This window comes from Lissotriton helveticus, chromosome 2_2 (assembly GCF_964261635.1).
Source record: "Lissotriton helveticus chromosome 2_2, aLisHel1.1, whole genome shotgun sequence".
NCBI classification, from domain to species: Eukaryota; Metazoa; Chordata; class Amphibia; order Caudata; family Salamandridae; genus Lissotriton; species Lissotriton helveticus.
The window spans coordinates 380,726,887-380,743,811 of record NC_136060.1 but is presented as its reverse complement, the minus strand read 5'-3'; the positions used below and the strand labels follow the sequence as shown (position 1 = coordinate 380,743,811).

The 16,925-nt window shown below is 54.1% G+C and overlaps 1 protein-coding gene across 10 annotated transcripts in view; it reads right to left on the bottom strand.

Annotated features, from left to right (window-relative positions):
• Window positions 1–16,925, bottom strand: part of LOC144821482 (uncharacterized) — a 494,538-nt gene that overhangs the window by 20,511 nt on the left and 457,102 nt on the right. For 2 of the 10 annotated variants that reach the window (XR_013608360.1, XR_013608359.1), the window contains exon 3: window positions 12,924–13,051. The exons of the other annotated variants lie outside the window; for them this stretch is intronic. The gene's annotated coding sequence lies outside the window, so the exon portion shown is untranslated. The remainder of the gene's footprint in view (window positions 1–12,923; window positions 13,052–16,925) is intronic. 10 annotated transcript variants of the gene reach the window in all.

Genomic DNA, 16,925 nt, shown 5'->3' with positions numbered 1-16,925 from the left:
AAAAAGCCAGTGCTTGCCTGACTCCAGCTGATACCATTCCACCAGGCTCCGGAGTTGTGCCGCTTAGAAGTAGAGTTGAAGATCTGGTATCCCTACCCCGCCGTGACCCGGTGGGAGGACTGCAATGGCTTGCTTAAAGCGTGGTCGTCGCCCTTGCCATATATAGCTTGTCAGCTCGGACTGCATCTGCTGAATCCAACCGCGAGGCGGTCGCAGGGGGAGGGTTTGGAACAGATAGAGAATCTGTGGTAGCAGGGTCATTTTGGTGGCGGCTATCCTCCCCAGCCAGAAGAGGGAGTGTTGCTTCCATCTCCGGAGCTCATCGCGGAGCTGTGTGCGGAGTCTGGCATAGTTCGCTTCCGCCGTAGCTGGGATGGTGGGACCCAGGAGGACTCCCAGATAGGGGACTGAAGAGTCGGACCACTGCACATCGTGTTCTGCTCGCACGTCGGAGAGGGTGTCAGGCGATAGGGAGATATTAAGGGCAATCGATTTCTCCGTAGTGATCTTAAACCCGGAGGCTAGCGCGAAGCAGTGGAGTTCAATAAAAAGTACCCGAAGCGATTGAACCGGCTCGGTAAGGGAGAGCAAGATGTCGTCCGCGTAGAGGCTAAATTTGTGGATGTCACCTCCGAATTTAATGCCCTTGATGAGGCCGTGTTGCCTAACCCTTTGCGCCAGCGGCTCCATGTAGAGGACAAACAAAATAGGGGAAAGGGGGCAACCCTGCCTGGTCCCTCTTCCAATCGGGAAGCGGGAGGAGGTATGCCCATTGACGCAAATTGTGGCGTTAGGTTGTCTATGACAGTTCAGAATGCGGGTGCAGAGGACCTCCCCGAAGCCAAAATGTTGCAGAACCTGTTCCAGGTAGGGCCAGTGCACCCTATCGAACGCTTTTTCAGCGTCGATCGTGAGTAGCATACAGTCCGGACGTGCGCGAGATCCAGCCTCGATGAGGTGGAGGACACGTCTGGTATTGTCACTGGTCTGTCGCTGGGGTATAAAGCCCGCCTGGTCTGGCTCCACTAGTTGTTGCATGTAGGGGGCCAGCCTGCTCTCTAGTATACCCGTGTAGAGTTTGAAGTCGATATTCAATAGCGAGATCGGACGGTATGTACCACAACGGGTCGTGTCTCTGCCTGGTTTTGGGATGACTGAGATTGATGCCTCCCGGAGTTCTGCGGGGATCACGCCAGGCTGGCCAAAGGAATTGAAAAGGTCCCGCAAGAGGGGGCCTATTTGGTGGCAAAATGTTTTATAAAAACTTGCGGGGTAGCCATCTGGGCCAGGGGACTTCCCAAGTTTCAGGCGGGAAATTGCTGAGATCACCTCTTCCAGGCCAATCGGCCTGTCTAGGTGATCCGCCTGTGCTGAATTCAGGGACGGGAGGCGTGCCTCCTGCAGGTAAGTCTGGCCTGCTTGCGGGTCAAGGGTGTCTCCAGTGTAGAGGGATTTGTAAAATTCCCCGAAAGCTTCGGCTATCGCTGTGTCGTCTGTGGCAAGGCCTCCCCCCTCTGTCTGTATGGCCCGTACCCCTTGCTGCTGGCGCTGTTCCCGCAGCTTGCTCGCTAAGAGCCGGCCGCATCGGTCTCCCCCTGAGTAGTACTCCTGTTTGAGGCGTAGAGCTGCATACTCCGCAGCATCCTGGTCTAGTGCGGCTAGCATTTTCCTCTCGGTGCACAGTTGCCGCCATGCCCGTGCTGCCCCCGAGCGCTGGTGCATTTGCTCCAGTTCCGACACTCCTTGCGCGATTTCGGCCCTCTTCTGCGCTCTGTCCTTGTTATGGGCCACGGCTATAGATATAAACTCCCCGCGCAAGACCGCTTTCAGGGTCACCCACTGAGTGGCTCTCGAGGTGTCGGTATTGTGATTGTGGGTCAGGAATTGTGCGATAGCGGTTTTGATCCGCTCCACTGTGGAGGGGGTATGAAGGAGGGCCTCTCGGAGGCGCCAATGTCGGCGCGGGGACGGTGTTGCTGGTACGAGGAACTTGGTCACTATTGGGGAGTGGTCGGAGAGCGATGCTGGCAGGGTGTCCACCTCCAGCGCCTGCGCCACCAATGGGGAGGTGCATAGGAAGTAGTCCAGCCTGGCGTATGATTTGTGGGCCCCGGAATGATAGGTGTAGGCAGTGCTGTGTGGGTGGATATGCCTCCAGAGGTCAGTCAGGTCAAGATCACGCAGCTAGGCCTGGCTGGCTTTGGAGATGGCCCCAACCGGACCCCACCGTTGGCACGAGCGATCATGTGTGTTATGAAAGACTAAGTTAAGGTCGCCCCCCAGTAGTAGCCGGCGCTCCGAGTTTGCTGTGGCCGCCGCTAGTGCTGTTTTGAGAAATGCCTCCTGCCCCTCGTTAGGTGCATATATTGAGCTCAGTATAAAAGTCTGCCCTGCTATGAGGAAGCGGTGTACCAATAGTCTCCCCTTGATTTCTGCCTCCCGCTGCAGAACCTTGCCTGTGAATGACCGAGACACCAAGATAGCCACCCCTGCTGCTTTCTTGGAGGAGGATGAAAAAAGCTGTGTAGGGAAGGCCAGGGATTTAAGACGATGCTGGTCTTTGGATAGGAGGTGTGTCTCCTGTAGGAGGCAAATGTCGACTGCTGTGTGCTCTAAGAGGGACAAGACTGCCCGACGCTTAATGGGGTTGTTAAGGCCCCTCACATTCAGGGAGAGGACTTTAAGCTTGGTGTGTGGCATCGGTCAACCGGATGATTCTGGAGCAGTGAATGATGTGCAAGGAACAAAAACAAAAGAGCTCCTCTGGGAAGCAACTGGGATAGGTGGACAAGGGGTACCCCCCACAACAATCTACACCTCAAACCCGACCCCAAAAAACAACCCCTGCCCCTCCCAAACTCCAACTGCAGCTTCCCCTTCATCCCCCCTCCCTTCCGCCCTCTCCGATCCCCCCCTCTCCCCTGACCCCAACACTGAACCCCCCCCGTCCAGCCAAACTACCCCCAGAAACGCTACTCTGCCCCCTCCCCTCTACCCCCAACCCCAACCTGGTGCCCTCCCTAACCCCAACTGAGAATTCCCCAAGTATCATAAGAGTCCTGGACCAGTCACAACCTTGTTCAGGCCCACAGAAGAAGTCAGTAAAGGGAAACATGGCACTGGCGACCCCTATGGCCCCCGCACTGCCCCTGACAGACCCGCTTGAAAGTGAGGCTATACATGGAACCTCCCCCGTTTCTCTCGAGGAGGTGTCTCACTCTGAAGCTGTAGTGTCCTTGGACACCTCTTGGATAGCAGCCGCTTTCTCTTGCGCTATGGTTGTCGGGTCCGGTCTGTGGGACGCCCTAGACGACCGCCTGCGCCGTATGCATTGCCAACCGGCCCCCGTGGAGCGGAGGGGGGGCTGCACCTGCAAAGGAATCGTTCATGTCAGTACTGTCTGTTGAGTCTTCGGGCAAGTCGATCCCTAACAGGACACAAGTGTCTTTCAGGGACCGGAGCTGCTGCAGGACTCCATTCCATTTGAAAACGAGGCGAAAAGGGTGACCCCACGAGTATGGGATCCCTTTGTCATGTAGGAATTTAGTAGCGACTTTAAAGGTCTTCCTTTTCTGTAAGGTAATCGCTGAGAGATCCTGATAAAGTGCCACTGGCTGCCCTTGATAGCAGAGAGGTTGTTTTTGGCGTGCTTCCTTCATTATGTGCTCCTTCAGTGGGAAGTCAGGCAGGAACACTAGAATGTCTGGGGGAGGGGCAGGTGCCCTGCTTGGGAGGCCCACCCTGTGAGCCCTATCGATGCGAATGTTGAAGTCCTCGCCCTCTCCCAGAATGTCCCTGAAGAGGCCCTGCAAGTAGCGGGTGACATCGTCCCCTTCCGCCGTGGATGGCACGCCACGGACCCGTATGTTGTTCCTACGGGAACGATTCTCGAGGTCCTCTGCATGTGCTTGTAGGTCCAGGTGTTGTTCCTGTAGGCGTAGTATGTCCTGCTGAAGGTGTACCACCTCCTCACTCCGTGTCTGCTCCGCTTCTTCAACCGCTGCCACTCTTTCCCCCAGACCATCCACCTCCCGGCGGAGCTCCCGATGGTCGCCCGCCATGTCCTGCTTAAGGGTCTGGAAGTCTTCACACAGGGAGTTAAATAGGGACTCAAGGAAGACTTTGGTAATCGGGGCTTTATCATCTTCACGTTCTGCGGGATCTTTGGACGTCGTTGACCCCGACGGGCTCTTCTCTCCCTTGGCAGCTCCCTTCGTCAGCATTTCTGTGAGTGTGCGACCCCCCCGACGCTGGCTCCCCGACATGACTAGGCACACCGTGGTGTCACTGGGCCCTTGACTGCGTATCGACATCTCCGGGGGGTCAACGATGCCTCACCAACCTTCTATGGCACCGGGTTCCCTGCTAATTCGTGGGTCCGCCGACGTCACTGGGAGCCCCCCGCACCTCTCCCAGCCAAGGAGTACACCCCGCCGGCCGGTTGCGTCTCTGTCGGTTTAGGTCCTCTGGGAGTATGTAGGTTCGGGCCTCTATGCTTCCCGCTCTCCGGCAACCGAGTGGGACCGGTGTCTGCTCCCTCCTTGTCGCTGCTTCGGAGCTGGGCACCCCCTGCATGTCGTGTGCGTCCGTGGGTGCCGTCACGTTCCGTTGTCACCTCCAGCTGCCGCCGACCTTGGACTATGGCAGAAAAGAGGCCTTTGCTGGTCAGATCTGGGTCCCAGACTGCGCGTAGTGGATTGATCTCTGGATTGAGGTGGGCTTCCTTACCGCCCAACCGGACGAACTCCCAGGCGCTGCCGCCCCCACCCCCAACACAGGGGTCCCTCCGTAGGTCTCTGGCGTTCCTCAGGGCAGTAAGGCAACAGCTATGAGACAGTCCATCAAGTGCGGGCATCCGATCCCGGTCTCCACTAGGCGCGAACACTCAGCAAGCTGTAGCTGCCTCCCGTCAGTCGGGTGAGGGCCCCAGAGCCCTGGCCTCGATTTTCGTGCTCTCCGCCCACCTTCAGCTGGTCCCCTTCTCCCAGCGCTGCCACGGCCGCTGTCTTCCACGTCCCTTGCCGGCTTCTAACGATTGTGGAGCCCTCTGGGCACCTCCTGACACGACCCAGTAGTGGCGACTGTTTTCCCCAGCCGTACCTCGCAGGGGGTAGGCCCTGAAGCCTGGGCCTCGATTTTCGTGCTCCCCGGTCTCGACACAGCTCCGACCGGGAGTGCCCGCTCTGCCTCTCACCTCCACTGTCAGTGCAGCCGGCCCAGCGACTGGGCCACACACCTCGCCAGCCCAGGAGGCCTTCTCCAGAGGGTGCAGAGCGCGGTCAATGCCTGTGCCGCCGGGGGGAAAACGCTGTGCTGAGCAGCTACCACCGTCCCGCTGCACCGATCAGGCGAAGCGCCGCGATCTCCGTGCATGGGGCTGCAACAGGCTTTGTCTGGGGGGGAGATTCACGCTATGTATGGGTCAAATACCAGGGCCGGGACCGGGAGCCTCAAAGACTCGCGTCTGCTGTGGTCGCCATCTTGGCCACGCCCCAGAATACAAAGCTTTAAAAAGGAAAAAATATTATCTAAACTACGTGGCTTAACTAGGGCAGGAGTAGGGTGCAGGTATGTATTGGAGGGACTTGCGGTAGCAGGGGGATAGTTCGTCTTGTAGCCCGCGCCATGACAGATACGGTCTGTAGGCGAACCCGGCCTGTCTATCCGGCACTAACTTCTACTCATCACAGGGGTAGGGAGGGTGCCACCACTGCCCACCAGTTCTGTCGGGTTTAGTTGAATATTGTACCTACTGGTCTCCATGTCGTAACCTGTGGAAGCCCCACTGTCATCATTCCCACTACTGTGATGGCTCGTGTATTCCCAAGTATGTAATGTGCCTTTCCATTGTTCTGCAATTGGGTTTTGGCACATCCCTTTCAGCTCTTCTCTATGCAGCGCTGTTCCCTCAGCCCCAGCCCACCTAATCACCTCTTGGTTCCAAACATCTAGTTGTGGTCCAGTGGCAATTTTCCATGTCATCGCTGTTCGCTTTTTGGTGAGTGCTAGAGCCAGATCTATAAACCTATTTTCCATTTTGCGCTTGGGCGGGTGGTGGAACAGTCCTAGCAGGCAGTTCTCCACAGTAAGACTTAATGTACGCCCCACAGCGGAGTTAATCCTGGCCGAAACTCCATGCCCAAAGGTGCGCAATGTCTCGCAGTGCCAGGTCATATGCATGAAATCTGCATCTACCTGATTACTTCTCAGGCAACTTCTTGGTTCTCCACCGAAGGTGGCAAAAAGACGGTATAGTGTCAGGTAAGCCATATGTATATAATTAAATTGGACATACTTCAACCGCGTATTACGGGATATTTTCTTAGAGGACTCTAGCACTCTGTTCCATTCCTTGTCAGTAAGTTCCTTGCCCAGGATCCGCTCCCATTTCCCCCGCAGAATCTGTAATAGGGTCAGGGAGGCCTCAAGTAATGATGTGTAAAACCATTTATCGTGGTGCCCAGCTGTCCCCAGGGTGATCAGAGAGTGTAGTACCACATGTGTGTCTGGCTCTTCTCTACCCAGCCCCCACAACTGCCCGAAGGTCGGTATTGAGCATGGAGAGGGGCCTATAGTCCTTCACCCCAATGTCTGCAGCTGTCATCTTGGGGAGCGGAATCACTAATGCATTTAGCGTGGTTTACAGTAGGTGGCCCAGTCTTAGGGACTCTGCGTACACACTCACTAATTGAGGGCTAAGCCTGACACATTTTTCACATAAACCTCCGCTGGGCCTGGGGTTTTCCACTGGCCATGGAGGCGATGGCCCCTCGGACTTCCTGCGGGGTCACAGGTCCACCCAGTTCCTCCCTAGCATGGTCGTATAGAGGGTGGAGTCTTAATGGGACTAGAAAGGCAGTAAGTTCCGCACACGGGACCCCTGGTGGAAGGCGGCTTATAAAGTCTCATAGTAACTATGAAATATACCTTTAATCTCTCCTAGGTCATACATAATTGAGCCTGTTGCAGTCTATATATGCTTAATTGGAGACCCATGAGTTTCCAGCCTGATTAACCATGCCTGTAGGCGACCAGCTTTCCCTTCCTCCCCTTGTACTCTGTCCATGTACTCCCTGAACAGTTGTAAGATCTTAGTCTCTCTAGGCCTTCATTGTATTGTGCTTGCATATCTTAAAGGCGTATGCTGGCCTGTGCGCCTGCTCCCTGTATGCCATCTAATGCTTGCAACTTCCCCTCTATAAGCAGCAAGTTTCAATGGAGTTTCCTTCGTGCACCTGTAGTCTGCCCCATGCAGTGACCCAGCACCACCACCTTAAACACCTCCCATTCAATCAACGCAGAGGATGCAGAGTGTGCGTTTTCAACAATAAACCTTTCGACCAGGTAATGCAATGATTCACTGAATGGCATATCCTCCAGGTACAGGGGGCTGAGTCTCCACATAGGAATCGGGGGTCTGTCCCTGTGGGCCCGGAATGATATCAGTAATGGGCTATGGTCACAGAAGGTCCGTTCTAGGTATTCTATGTGTGTAATGGAACCGCTGAGGGAAGGCAAGCACCAGAAAGCATCCAGTCGTGTGCGAAGCTGGTGTACTGGGGAGTAAAAGTAGTATTCTTGATCTTTCACTTGTTGGACTCTCCAGATGTCTTTCAGACCCCAGTGAGTCAATCATAGTTCCCTTAGTCCAGCAGCCGTACGATGAGCCTGGGCACCCGGCAGGGGAGGGTAGAGTGATATAATATCACATCCGGCACACATTTCAAATCTCCCCCAGTATCACCTGTCCCAGCATCATACCCGCCATTGGGGCGTAAAGATCTGACTTGAAGGCCATTTGGTCGTGGTTGGGCCCATATATGCAGCCCAGTGTGATGTCCTGTCCCAGTAATCTCTCCACGAGGAACACATACCTGCCTTTGCTTTCTGTTACAGCCCTATTGGTTCAAAGGGTACCCCTGGTCTTATCCAAATCAGTGCCTCTGATACATACTGGCAACCCAGAGAGGTCGGTGGCTCGGCGAGGCCCCCACTCCAGTGCTTCTGGATACTGTCCACCAGGGCGGCGTGTAACAAGTAATCCCCCCACGGGAGACCATAAGCGTCATGCAGCTCCTGAAAGGTCAGCAGCGCCCCATCTCGATATAGGTCTCCAAGCATGTGCAACCCAAGGTCCTCCCAGGTTGCCAGTGCCGACCAATCCCCAACGTGTGGGAGGGCCGTGCACATCCCCAAAGGAATCTCCGGGGCATATGGGCGAGAGGTGCCCGCGCGCCTTTGACTCCGGAGCCAACATAGGCGAATAGTGCGCTCCTCGAGGGTGAGGTGGCCGAGTTCGAGCTTCTGACCCAGTACTATGAAAGAAATTATGTGCCTCGGAAATAACCTGCCCTGTGGCCCCTCCGGACCGCGAAATTCACGGGCCACTGCTTGGGTAAGCCATTTGAGTTGCGCCGCCAGATAGTACCACTCAAAATCTGGGACCGCCAACCCCCCATCAGCTCTGGGTACCATCAAAGTTGTTAGAGCGACCCGACGCCTGCCTGACCCCCATATAAATCCCGTAGTCAAGAAGCGAAGTTTACGAAAGATCGACGCCGGCACCCACACTGGCAGGGTGCGAAACAGGTACAATAGATGAGGAAGAGCAATGATCTTCAGCAACGCCACCCGACCTGCTACTGATAGTGGCAGAGCTCGCCAGAACCCCATGGAACCCTGTAGATTCCTGATCGCTCTGTTGATGTTGCCTTCCAGCAGATCTAATTGAGTGTGATAAATCTGAGTGCCCAGATAGCGGAGGCAACAGTGCTCCCAGCGAAAGTCCCCCTCCATCAGGGATTCACAGTCCCTCGGTGTCACTGGGAAGAGGCACGATTTCCCCCAATTAACCCGCAGCCCCGAGAGACCGCCAAAGCAAAGAAGGAGACGCTTAGCCCCACGAAGGGAACCGTCGGTGTCTGCCAAAAACATCAACAGATCATCCTCATACAAAGAGATGAAGTGAGTGTCGCCCCTCAGTGCCAGGCCCTCATAGGTTCGCCCCATCCGAGCATGAGCCGCCAGCGGTTCAATGGCCAGCGCGAATAGCAATGGGGACAGGGAACAGCCCTGGCGAGTTCCCCGGCCAACCAGATACGCCGCCGATATCGTAGCTCCCGTCTTCACTCTGGCCGTGGCCGCACTGTACAGCAAAGCCGTCCATTTCACGAATCGCTCTCCCAGCCCAAACACCCCTAAGACCCGAAACATGTATGGCCACTCCACACTGTCGAAGGCCTTTTCGATATCAATCGAGAGCACTGCGGCCTCCGGGACCTCTCTGAAATCACACCCCATGACCCGCAATAAGCGACGCACACAGGTGGCCGTGGTGCGCTGGGGAATGAAGCCCGCCTGGTCGGGGTGGACCAAAGTGCACATATGGGCCAGCAGTCGCGTTGCGAGGACCCTGCTCAGGATTTTATAATCAGTCGTGAGCATAGACAGGGGGCGGTAGGACAGGCAAGAGCGGGGGTCTCCCCCTCACTTTAAGAGGGGATGATGATGGCCTCCCGGGATGTTGCGGGATGAACGCTAGCGTCCCAGGCCTCCTTATAAACAGCGTGCAGCCGTGGGGCCAGGATGTCAATATAAGCCGCATAGAACTCAATCAGGAGGCCATCTGCGCCAGGGGTCTTGCGGCGAGCCATGTGCTTGATGGCCGCGCGTATTTCCCCCTCAGAGATCTCGTCGCCCAGCCTGTCCCCATGTCCCGGCTCAAAGAGCGGTAACTGTGCAGTGGTCAGGAAGTCATCCAGTTCCTCAGGCGCACTGGGCATCGTGCTCTGGTACAAACGAGCATAGTAATGAAAGAACTGATCATTGATGCCGTTCTGGGTGTATAGCAAACTCCCTTCCGCCGTGGCTAATGCCAAGATCGGGGTGCCTCGGGCCGCCGGGTTGGCCAGCCAAGCCAGCAGCGAGCCCACCTTATCGCGCTCAGCGTGCGCCCTAATAAGATATTCCTTATGATCGAAGCAGCGGAGCCTTTCCATCTGAACCGCGACTTCCTCACGGGCGGCTGCGATGGCCCCGACGGGATCGTCGTGGCCAACTCGCTCTGCCACACGTAACCGATCTTCGCTGTGCATGAGGTCTTGCAGTAGTGTCTTGCGGGCCCCCGCCGTGGCCGAGATACAGGCACCTCGAATCACCGCTTTGAAGGCGTCCCATTCAAGGGCCCTACTCGACGCTGTACCCTCGTTCGCACCGAAATAGCCCTCTATACTGTCTCTCACCGAGGCCGTAAATGCCGAGTCCTCCAACGTCAGCGGGTTCAACCGCCACGTTGGAACAGCCTGGCGCTGCCGGAGCCACCGAACCATCACCAAGCATGGGTTAAGGTCAGAAATTGTTCTCGCTAAATACTCGCTGTGGCGGACCAGACCCTGAACATCCGGTGAGCAGAGGATACTATCAAGCCGGACATGTAGATCGTGCGGGGGGAGTAGAAGGAATAATCCCTCTCGGCGGGGTGTTGCATCCGCCAGGCATCGACCAACCCCCACTTAGATTGCCACTCCCGTCTTCCCTTCGCCAACCTATGAACCGCCGATTGCGCAAGCGGTGGGTGCGACCTGTCCAACTCCACATCTGTTACTGAATTAAAATCCCCTCCAAGGAGGACCGTGTGCGCGACAAGACAGTCGCCAATTTCCCCGACAATCGCTCAAAGAAAGCCGCCTGCTCCACGTTCGGGGCATAAACACTGCAAAGCGTCAAATCCCTTCCGTCAAGCCTGGGGTTGAGCCTCTCCTTGCCCACTCCACACCTATCGCCGCACCGGGCCGCCTCCCCGCAGGTCCAGCAATGCCTCCAGTCCTGCCCAGGTCACACTACAGTAAAGCCCGCCCGGTCCAGCCACCGAGTACTCCACCTCAGTTGCGATCCCCCCCTCTCTCAGCCGGGACAGTCCTCGTTTCAGGACCCAGTTTCACGGCCCTGGTCTCCACTTCTTGGCAAGGCTAGCGAGTCTCAAGGGGTGGGGGGTGCTCCGCTCCACCAAGGGCCCACCGCCCTCACTCCAGCATGTTTAGCAAGGCCCCCCTGTTGCTGGGGCCCAAATGCTTCGCTGCACGCTGTCAGCAAGTCCCAGAGGCCTGCCACTCCTCCTTACCGCTGCACTGTCGCACTAGTCCGATGTCCAGGGCTCAGCCGTTTCTATCCAGTGCTGGCACCACAGCACTGCTGGTCTTTGCCTAGGCCGCACAACGACAGCCCGCCTCAAAATGTTCATCTGCCGCCATAGACCAGTGACAGGCACGGCTGGCTCCCGCCTGGGACAGCCCTCTGTTGAGCTCTGCTGCAGCTCCAGATGCCTCGGCAAGTATGATCACAGGCGTGGGTTAGGCAGAGCAGATCTTTAACCCGATCCTCGGCAATGCCTCTGCCAGGCTGGACCTCTGAGACCTGGGCCCAAGCCTCTTACGCCCTCCGTGGACTCGGATGGTATTCAGACTTCTTTCTCTGCCGGGCCCACACAGTCGCTACAACAGTCTCCCTCCGGGGTCGGCACACACCGTTCCAAGTTTCCAAGCATGGAATTACGCTGGATATAGCCAGATAAATGTTGGGCCGGTGTGGAGCCATCAGCTTACACATCCGCCATCATTGGCAGTCAAACCACGCCCTGATGGTGTAGGCTTGTGTATGGTGGGTTTCGAGAAAGAGAAGTGGACGCAATGGTGGTCCGTCCAGGGGAGTTGCATGGTGTGGCTGAAGCGGATGTTGTTTCCTCCTGCAAAGATGGGGTCGAGGGTGTGTCCTGCCTTGTGGGTGGAGGCGGTGACGAGCTACTGCAGTCCAATGTTGGCGAGATTGTCTAGGAGGGTGGTGAAGTTGGGGTCGCTGAAGTTGTCGAGGTGGAAATTCAGGTCTCCGAGCAGTGCGTAGTCCGTGGAGGTGAGCGGGTGGGGCACAATGAGGTCTGCGATGGTGGTGGCGAACGGTGCGTGAGGTCTGGGAGGTCTGTAGCTGAGAGTTCCACGTAGAGTTGTTCTCGGTTGGTCTGGATCTGGAAGTGTTCCACTGGGGGCAAGGCTTCGTTTGAGCTTGTCATTGTGAGTTGCAGGGAGTTTTTGTGTGCGATGGTGAGTCCACCTCCAGAGTGGTAGGGGTGGTCTTTCCTCTGGATCTTGTGACTGTCAGGGATGGCAGTTGCGATGTCAGGGGCGGCGCTGACATTGGTCCAGGTCTCTGTGAGGAAGGCGACGTCGGGCGAGAGGGTGTTGAGGAGGTACCAGATTTCTACTGCGTATCTGTGTAGGGAGCGACCGTAGAGGAGGATGCAGCTCAGGGGTTTGGGCTCGCTGGCGTCCGGTGGGTTGGTGGTAGCTGTAGGGGTCAGGAGGTGGTTGAAGGTGCGGCGGCAGTGTCAGCAGGAGAACCGGCAGTTGTTTCTTCTGGGATTGAGTGCGTGGAGGGTTGCTGAGTTGTAGCGGTGGGGGGTCGGAGGACCAGCGTCCCTGGTGCTGATCTTAGTCAGGCACAGACGGTCTTGCATTTGGTGGGCCATTAAGTAGGGGTCAGGAGGAGGGATAGCAGCTGGTAAGTGGGAGTGGGAACAGGCAGGGGGAGGGGCTGCAGGGGCAACAGTGGCAGGAAAAGGGAGCAAAGCGGCAGCAGTGAAAAAAGGCGGGCAAATAAAGCTAAAAAATTAGACGAAAAGGCACAAAAGGCAACCAGGGGCAACAAGAGACAGAGGCACAAAAATAACCAGGCTACAAAGGCACAAAAAACAACAAGGCACAAGAGAAAAAGGCACAAAACGGCACAACACAGTCAAATCAAAAACTGAAAGACAAACAGGGCAGAGACAGACAAAAGCAGGGCCAGCAGACAGAAGGCTGGCCGGGCGAACCAGCAGAAGAGCAAGGCGCAGGCAGGAGCTTGTGGGTGGAGGAGGGCCTCGAACACCTTACCTGGAAGAAGGGCAGTGCAGGGGGCAGCGGTGCAATGACGGAGCTGCACGAGGGAGAGCAGTTTTCCTGACCAGGAGGTCAGAGGTCTTGCTTTCTGAGGAGATATGCTACAGTGGCTGATTTCTAGGCTGAAAGTACAGCACAGGAGGCAAAAAAAGATACATTTAGATGACAAAGACTCTACAATGACCTGTCTCACAGCTTTAATTAGATGGACTTGGAAGAGACCAATGGAAGAACCAGAAGATCTACTGGTAGCAGCCATAATGTCAAAGAGTAAGTAAGTAAGTAAACATTGTTATATTGTTATATTTACTTAAAACTGTAACAATTAGGCAAAAACACAGTAAGTAAAAATGTAAGTTATCACAAGCTGCATTCTTAAAATAAGACATAAACTAAAACAATCCCCTTAAAATCATTTCATGCTATCACTATCGCCGTAAACCAGTGTGCAAAATGATCATTTTAGGGAGTAAAAAAGTCCACAGTGCTGACTGGATCTATCTTATCATACATGTGCCATTACTATGCCTTTCCTCTAACACAGCTTCCTTGCCGGGTCTGTTAAAAGTGCAATAAGAACTATGGAAAGTACAATGTGCCATGTGGAAAACCGCAACAATTAAGTGTTATGCCTAAATACAGTTGTTGTAACTTGGTACGCTCCTCCTGTAGCCTGTCCCCACCTTCCCCTCTGCTTGGGTCCTCCCATCTTAGAATGTTGGAGTGAAGCTCACTGTAGAATGTTCGTGGGCTCACTCGAGTGGTTGGCACAGAAGAATCCAGTTGACAATAAACTTCTTCTCACCTCTATCCTTGTGGAGCTTCTTCTTAACAATTTGGCGACGATCACCGTGCTGGGGACGGTTGGATTCTTCCCCCTGTTATCTTTGTCAACTAAGCGAGCCATTAAGAAGAAATCATTATTGAAGCTGTGATTTCATGTAATAGCGGACGGAACAGGCAACTTTCTTCTATTTTGCCAATGGTTGATATCAATTGTATGCGGTGTACGAGGGAAGCGTAATACTTTGAAGCGTTCCTGTCGTCTTTCCTGATGTAATTTCCTCAGCTCTAGCATCGAGCAGTTCTGCTTAAGAAGAAATCATTATTGAAGCTGTGATTTCATGTAATAGCGGATGGAACAGGCAACTTTCTTCTATTTTGCCAATGGTTGATATCAATTGTATGCGGTGTACGAGGGAAGCGTAATACTTTGAAGCGTTCCTGTCGTCTTTCCGGGTGTAACTTCCTCAGCTCTAGCATCGAGTAGTTCTGCTTTCTATAGGGTGGAAAAGTGATGTTTTGACGGAGTTCCTTGGTGACGGGACGCCTTCTTCAGCTCCGCCCGGTTGCTGAGAGTGTCATCAATGTTGGTAAATTGCTCCGCCTTTCACGCTCTCCGCTCGTCAGGTTCATCTGACGGAGTGTCTGTGTTGACGACTGTGGTGCTGCCCCTGCCTGCGCAGTTCGGGGCATGAAGGATCTGTGTTAAGCGGACAGACATTAGGCACGGATGAGGTAGGAAGCTTATTTAATTATTTTTCCTCACCCGACTGCCGTGTGGTCGGGCTAACCCGGACGTCGAGAGAAGCATTTCATGACGGTAGTTTCCAGACAAATTTTCAGTGAAGTTGCGTTCTGTTTCAAAACCTGGGGAGTTTTCTTTTGGAACGATTTCAGTTGCTATCGTGATTGTGTGACTGACTTTACCAACGAGAGTTTGTATGCTCCTCAGCATCTCGCCTCTTTTAAAAAATTCACTCTCCACGTCAGTTAACTGTTTCTTCGAGAGAGATATTCTATTGATTTTTTTGTGTGTTTTGTCTCTTGGATACCTGTGGAAAAGTCAGCCCATAACGCACCTGATGCCCAGGCTGCTGGCGCAGGACGCCTCTTAGTTCCCATCTTGAACAATTACAAAACAAAAAGAGACGGGCGCTGGAAGCAGGAAAACAAGAATAGAGTTTTATTTCTCATGAGGAGAGCCTGTCATTTCGGACACCCGCATGGTGTCTACAGGGTGTGCTCTCTCCTCCCTACCCACACCACACCACACGCCATCTAACCACCTTTTCTCTGAGGCTTCGTCTTTTATACACATGTTTATGATGCACAAACATTCCTTATTACAATAAGGACACTTTGAAGTAGGAAAAAAGACATGCTTGGAATCCTAGCTTCAGGCCTATTCCCATACCAGTCGGTCAGATGTCATCCTCCCCTCCTGAATGTAACAAGAGATTGTGATCTCTCAGCCGGACATTCCTACCGGACACGAGGGCAGGAGGGGATGATCAGGTCAAAGGTTGGGCAGGCGATAAGATCGTGCACTTCGGCTGGTGTATCACGGTTTTGTTGTGCTGGGCAGGGAAAAGAGGGATGTACATCCACAAGGCTTGGTCTTAGGACTTGGGACCGGGTTGAGAGGTCAAGTGCAGCCGGGGGGGGGGGTTGTCAGCTGAGGGGAAGGGTGTTCTTGGGAGGAAATGGGGGTGTGTGGGTCAAGCAGGAGTGCTATTTCTAGAGCAGGGTCACGCAGAGGGAGAGGGTCTTATGGCCGATGCACGAGCAATGCGCGCGGGGAGGGGTGCCGGGGGTTTAACAAACGGGCAGAGAGGCCATGGTGCCTAAAATGGCTGTCGTGTACGTGTGTGCATGGGTCTATGCTGGCGGGATAACACAGTCAGTGTTTAGCGATATCCATTCTGCTTACAACAAGGGGTACAGTGAACACAAATGAACGCCGCTTATGTACATATACATTGCCATTTTCAACAGTCGCCGCTTTTTTACATAAGCTAGTTCAGTTCTAAACAGTCGATACGATTGGCGGAATGCGGTACATATGATTTTACATTTGTTGGGTTATTCATACAAGTCTAGAGATCGGCATAATACTTAGTTGGAGTCAATCAAGAAAAATGTTCCGAAACATTATAGAATCAAGTTCAGACTTTCTCTCCGGTGACATCAACATACAGTAAAAGTACTCTGATACCTTCGGGTCTTATCAGTGCTATAAGAAACTTTTGGAAAACTAAATACATGAGTGACCGATGAAACATTTTTGAAAGCAATAGAAAATGGTTGAGGGAGGAATTCAGTTCGATACAAGCAATTAGTCAAGGGGGTGAGTAGAAAGTTCAGGAAGGGGGGGGGGTCTTCGTCACAATGTCTTTTTAACAGAGTCCGTCTTCTTTCGTTGGCGCTGTTGAGCACCGGCGGTGGAGCTATAGGTCCAGCTCGGATTAATCCTTACGCGTTGCAGGGTGCGATCAGTCCTCTGCTGTTAGATCACAGTCCTGTTTCCTAACTGATCTTCTTAGGGGTGCCTCATGCTGGGCACCTGCGTGTCTTTCTTCTTCCGTGGCAAAACCTTATTCTATAGTCAAAAGTTATGCGAAAAGGGTGATGTTTGTTGAATAATCAAGGGAAGAGAGGGCGGAGTGGGATCAGATCTTTGAGCACACCAAGGGACCACAAGGAGCAAAGGATAACGAGCAGGCAGGCACATCGGTCGGGCTCAAAAGGGACGGGGACTTCAGGCACGAGTGGGTCAGCAAATCGAGGGCTTCAAGGCAGCCCTTCATTCCTTAATCTGCCGAGTTTGAGAGTGGTGCCTCGTCCCGCGTCTCGTTGCTCTGTGGCTCCACCTTTGGCTGAGGTCACACGTGCTTCATGATCTGTGGCCAGGCTGTGCGTCACGTCCAGCTCCTCTCCTCCGGTGATTGTATCTTTGAATGGGTACAAAACAAGTTTTAGAAAAACTGGCAGGAGAAGACATTTATACATCTCAATTCCGTCCCCACTCCTAAGTAGGTGGGGGATAGGTTCATCGGTCACAGTCAGAAGTCATCACTTATGGAGTATGCAGGAGGGCATTTCCACTGTATTCGTAAGCCTATTTGGCGTTCATTCGTGACGTACGTGGAGAGAAATCGGACTCCTATCGACAGTGTATTATATCAAACTCGAAATCGAGTCCTTAGGTAGAGA